This window comes from Solanum tuberosum, unplaced genomic scaffold (assembly GCF_000226075.1).
Source record: "Solanum tuberosum cultivar DM 1-3 516 R44 unplaced genomic scaffold, SolTub_3.0 scf00279, whole genome shotgun sequence".
Lineage (NCBI taxonomy): Eukaryota > Viridiplantae > Streptophyta > Magnoliopsida > Solanales > Solanaceae > Solanum > Solanum tuberosum.
Window position 1 is genome coordinate 536408 of NW_006239204.1, and position 6705 is coordinate 543112.

The following is a 6705-nucleotide window of genomic DNA, read 5'->3' on the forward strand; positions in this document are numbered from 1 at the left end:
ATTAACACCAATATAAATTGTTGGTGTGACATTTTAATATTAATAAAAATATATTATATGTCACATTATGTATCATCTTATGTCTATTGGTTGGACATTACATTTGTGCCTCTTTACTCTCATCAATTGTGGAAGAAAGTGGTCATTAGTGGTTAGTAACTTATGTAACCACCAACTCTTCATTTCACCCATTATTCTATTTTTACGTCTTGTAACTTATGTAACATTTGGGCCATTCATTTGGCAAATTTACTACCCATTATCTTCCTATTCATTGCAAGGAAAAATTCATCACCTATAAATAGTGTGGTCTTCATTATGTTGGATGGAAGTAGAAACAACAAGAGATGTACATGAAAAGATAGAGTGAAAAATATGAGTAGTATTATATTGAGTTTATATTGAGGTTAGTGTAGTGAAAGAGAGAGTTGAGACATAGAAAATATTCTAAGTCTTCAACTATATTCACTATACAAAAGAGAGTATTATATGTTGAAGGAAAGTGTTCTTTTTGTGGAGCTTTGGACTCTTCAACTAATCCGGAGTTGTTTGAGTTGTACACTGTTGTTGTTGGGTTGTTGTATCCTGGAGGGGACAAGTCAAGAGACATACTACTGGATCAGTGTAGATTATGCCGCAGTGGGCTTGAATCTCCTTAAAGAGAGCGAGATATCTGCGCTTCAGCCTAAAGATTTGTTTATTCATTTTTTGTCATTTTATTTTCAACTGTAATATTTTGTATTTGTGGTATATTACATCAACAATTTTAAGGAGATTCATGTTTTTGTTACAGTTTGAAAAAGTGTGGATATCAAGATAGGGATCTCAACATAATTCCGCTCAACGTCGCTCTCTTCAAGAGATGTAAGAGAAGAGGTGTATGGTAAAGTGTTTTTCTACTTTCTCAATTCAAGTGGAGAAAAGGTAAAGAAAAAACAACTGTTTTACCTAGTATTTTCATGAATAAAGTGATACTACTTTTCATGAAAAAAATTATATTTAAATTCTTAAAATAGTGGGGGCTCATGAAATGAGGAAAAAAATCATTGTGAAAAAAATGATTTTTGCATCTTTGAGAAATGTTCTAAAAAAATAGTATTACAAGTGCATATATATTAATTGTGGAATAAATCACATGTTATTATTTGGTATAATGTGATGACTTTTGGCTCTAACATGAGAGTTATAAATAAATTATGAAAGGCATGTTGAGTAGCCATTTAACGTGAAATGTTTTGGGTGAGGAAAAAAATCATTCTTGAAATGAAGAAATACCATTAAACATGTGATGTATTTTCCTTGTCGAGTCATATAATATTGAAAAGTTTGTGAAATACAATTTTGTTGATTGTGTGAGTCTTGCAACTCCTTTTGATTCAATTGTGTGAGAAAGTTGTGACAAATAAAAAAAGGAAGTTTGCTAGCCTAATAAAAGATATGAGCTAGAAATGTGACTAATTGCACTTTATATGATATTGTGTATAAAGTATAGCATGTACAAGCAAATTAATTAAATTTACTTGGTACGAAATTTGGTGGCTTGTTTTATGAGAAAACATATTATGCTATACTCAAAAATTTTGTTGGTGCGGATGAGAAAACTTGGTGTTATTTGTTGGATGAGAAAAGCTAATTACTTTTTGCTAACTCTACTATTGAGGTTGAAGTAAAAAATTTAAACTTCAACTAGTAAAAAAGTGAATTGATTTAATTATATCAAACACTTTATTTTGAGAAATTATTTTTTCTAATGGCACCAATATTATAATGGTAGAGTACAAGATCGTTATTAAAACGGTAAATTCAGACTCACGGGGAGAAAACACAATATTGTGAGATCGTATTGATCACTGGTATACCATCAATATTAATTAATTGTGTTAAAACTTGTGTTACATCTTGCAGATTCATAAACTAAGGCCTTAACAAGATAAAGAGTCTGAAGCACATCGAGGGGGAAGAAATTGAAGCTAAAAAATTCTAAGTTATATATGAGGAAACCCAACTTGGGGACTAGAGATCCTATAACCAAGTTCAATGGGAAGAATGAATCATATGAGGACTTGTTGTGAAATGCACTATTCTAAATTTTATTCAATCCCTATGATGTGAGTGCATTTATCCTATAATAATTTGTGGAGGTTGAGTCTTGAACTCTTAATGAAAGTTTGTATCTCGTATGAGTGGGATGTCAAATTATAGGAGCAACCTTGACAGATTTCACCTATGTGAGTGTGAAAGTAGGCCGCTTTCTATGAGAATGGGCTTGTTCTCAAATTCACTCATGAAAACCGGGATAACACAAGGCCGTAATGTGCTGGCTATTAAAGTTTATGTCAACACCTTGATTATTGTGTGTAAGCAGTAATACTTTATTTTCCTTAAGCAGTCATAGTTCAAGTCTGAGACCACTACTGACTCTGGAGTAAAGGTTATTGTTTTACTAAGTGAAGGTTTAATGCAGAGCACACCTTCATTATGCATAGTAGTCTACCTTCAACTAAGTTGTGAAAAACTCTCTTATCTTAATATTAAAATGAGTGGGGGATTGTTGGTGTGACATTTTAATATTAATAAAAATATATTATATGTCACATTATGTATCATCTTATGTCTATTGGTGGACATTACATTTGTGCCTCTTTACTCTCATTAATTGTGGAAGAAAGTGGTCATTAGTGGTTAGTAACTTATGTAACCACCACCTCTTCATTTCACCAATTATTTTATCTTTATGTCTTGTAACTTATGTAACATTTGGGCCATTCAATTGGAAAATTTACTATCCATTATCTTCCTATTCATTGCAAGGAAGAATTCATCACCTATAAATAGTGTGGTCTTCATTATGTTGGATGGAAGTAGAAACAATAAGAGATGTACAAGAAAAGATAGAGTGAAAAAGATGGGTAGTATTATATTGAGGTTATTGTAGTGAAAGAGAGAGTTGAGACATATAAAATATTCTAAGTCTTCAACTATATTCACTATACAAAAGAGAGTATTATATGTTGAAGGAAGATGTTCTTTTTGTGGAGCTTTGGACTCTTCAACTAATTCAGAGTTATTTGAGTTGTACATTGTTGTTGGGCTGTTGTATCCTGGAGGGGACAAGTCAAGAGACATATTGTTGGATTGGTGTAGATTATGCCGCAGTGGGCTTGAATCTCCTTAAAGAGAGCAAAATATCCACGCCTCAGCCTAAAGATTTGTTTATTCATTTTTTGTCATTTTATTTTCAACTGTAATATTTTGTATTTGTGGTTAGGGCTGGGCGTTCGGTCGGTTCGGTTCGGTTTGCAAATTTCGGTTCAATTTTTTCGGTTTGGCAAAATATGAAACCAAACCAAACTGAAATAAATTCGATTTGGTTCGATTATTACAATTTCGATTTCATTTTTGGTTTAACCAAATTTAATTAACGCGGCCTGTGGGCTGTGGCATCTGGATTATTTTCTGCTGGCTTGATTATAAACTGATCAAAATTTGACTTTCTTAGCCTTAATTTGTTTCACCAAGTTTCAACTTTCAACCATTCAAGTTGTTTCTTGGCAGTTAAACAAATGCAATGAGCTCCCAGAGGATACCATATTCAAGAGTCAAGACCCATAAATCAACCAGTGCAGGACAATGTACACCTTTCTTTATAAGCACGTCACAACTCACAAGCCTTTTACTTGAAACTTACCATATCATTGACTAAAATATCCCAACAAAACAAATAATTCTTGTCCAGCAGGCAACAACATTAACAAACTAGTTGAGAATAAGAATAAAAAGACTATCAAGAGTCAAGCCAACAACACTAGAAAATTCAACAAACTTGTGCCCAACCTTAAAATAGAGTTAGTTACAAACTAAAGTGAAAAGTCCAGCTGCCAGTAGGCAGCATTGCAATTTGTAGCAAACCAGCAACCAAAACATTAAAAAACCAACAAAACATTGTTGCAACTTGCAACCTCCAGTGCAATAGCTCCCAAGTTCCAACAGATAGCAATAAAAAAAAAACATTGATGTGCCTGCGAGAAAATATAACTCTTTAGACAAATGATCTATATTTCATAATAAAATATATAAAACTATCAAGCAAGTTATGTAAATAAGTTCTTTACTTACCTGTTACCACACATCACTAGTTGATAGTTGAACTTACAAGTTGCAACTATATATCAATATTACTAGATTCAGTACCACTACAAGCAAAATCTAAAAAAATATGAAAGAATTTGTTAGTTGTTAAGAAACATAAGTAAGAAAATTATTTTCAATATAATTAATACAAATACCAAATTCTTACCAAGTTCAAGTTGCTCAAGATACTCTAAATCTTCCTCAATATTGATTGGAAAAGGCTCACTTCTAAGCTAATCTTGAACACAAATAAAAGATTGCACAAGTTTAGGAGTTAATGAACTCCTAAAGGGATCAAGAACACGATCTCCTGTGCTGAATGTACATTCTGATGCGACACTTGAAATGGGAATGACTAACACATCACGAACCATCTATGCGAGAATAGGAAATCTCGGCTCATTTACTTTCCACCACATTAATATATCAAAGCCATCACTATCTGGCTCAATATATTCAGCAAGATATCTTTCCAATTCTGATTTACTACCTGAACTTCCACTAACTTCTTTATGCTTCTCAAATTGTTGTTTCGTTCTCATTCTTCCTCTATTTACAAAGTTTCCTGAACCACTCACACTAGATATACTTGATGAGTTGTCAGATGAAGTGGGTGAAAATGGTACATGTAAAGAGCTATTTGAGGATTTCTCAACATAATAATCAAACAATTTGTTCATGTATTTTTTCACTTCTAAACATAGCTTGTCCCCAACTTCTTTTTCAAACATATCCACAATTGCAAATCGAACATAATCAAGCTTGTTACGGGGATCCAACACGGATGAAATAAAGATCATCTTGTTCATTTTATGTGGTTCACCCCAATACTTTTTGAAATTTTCCTACATACTTTTTGCCATTTGTTTCAAATTACCATCTTCATTTTCCATCATCTCTTTCAAAATAAGATTAAGTTCAGCAATTTCAACAAAATGTGTATTGCTAGTGACATAATTAGAACCAGAGACCTTCAAAGTAAGTACATAAAAAGTTTCAAGAAATTTCACCATTGACCTCACATTTTTCCAGTCAACACTTGTAAGAATATCTGCACTAGTTCCATCTTTTGCACTAGTTCCATCTTCACCTTCAGAAGAATATAACCAAAGGTACGAAGATGATTCAAGTATCCAAAATCATAAAAACTATATCTTTCAAATGCAAGCTCAAAATGTTGTGCTATATCAAGCATCGAATATGTAGAGTTCCACCTAGTAGGAACATCTAAACATAATGATTTCTTACAAGTTATCAATTGAGATTCACAACATTCTTTGAACTTTTGAATTCTTGCAGGAGATTGTTTAATGTATTTCACGGCTTGTCTCACTAGCTTGACTGACTTACCAATTTCCTTCAACCCATCTTGCACAATAAGATTAAGGATATGCTCCATACACCTCACATGAAGATGGTCACCATCCATAATGTTAGTTCCCCAATTACTCAATTGTTTAGACACTTCTTTCACAGTAACATCATTAGAACTAGCATTATCAACTGTAATAGTAAACACATTATCCAAACCCCATTCGAGCAAACAATTAGTAATGCAAGCCGCCATATCCCCGCCCTTATGACTAGAAATAGGACACAAATTTATTATTCTTTTATGCAAAGTCCAATTTCTATATATAAAGTGGGTTGTCAGACACATGCAGTTGATTTTTTGTATAGAGGTCCAAGTATCTGTCGTAAGACAAACTCTTGGACGTGATTCTTTGTAAACCTTCTTCAAAAGTTGTCTTTCTTCACAGTATAGTTCATAACAATCTCTCGTCACGGTTCTACGATAAGGAATATGAAATTGTGGCACTGTAACTCTCATAAAGTTTTTAAAACCCTCTTTCTTAACAAAACTAAACGATAGCTCGTCAACAATTATCATTTTGGCTAAAGCTCTCCTACTTTGTGCTTCAAATTTCCAAGTGTTAATCACCCCTTCCTTTGCTCCCATTGAAGATGGTAGAAAATTAAGTAGATTTTGACCTTTATCTACGGTGTCATGGGGAAATTTAGGACATATTCTCATATGAGTATTCATTGACGACGTACCATTACTTGATGTAGAAGCTGCATAAGATTTCGCACAATACGTTGCATTTGGCTTTCTTAGCTCCACTTTCATCAGTGAACTTGTCAAAATGCTTCCAACAGGTAGCTCTAGGTTCCTTGAATTTTCTTTCTTTGAAGTATCACTATCAACTTCAACCTCATTATTGGGAGATGAGGTGTTAGGTATGCTCTCATTTGAAGCTCCATTTTCACTTACCCTACTTCCAATTTGTGTCATCTGTAAAAAAGTGGAACAAACAAGAAGAACAATAATCAAAATTCAGAAAGACACAGACACACAGTACATTACAGTTCACAAATCACACAAATTATCACATAGTTGCATTACTGCATACTTGCGTAGTTGCATTCAATGATTAAAAAAATAATAGAGGATTCACAATTTACAGCAATAGAATTCACAAATCATACATGTACCAACACATCCTAATTCCTATGTCTAAAAGCGTCATGTGCATTTTAACTAATTATGCTAATCGACTCATTGATCAGTCC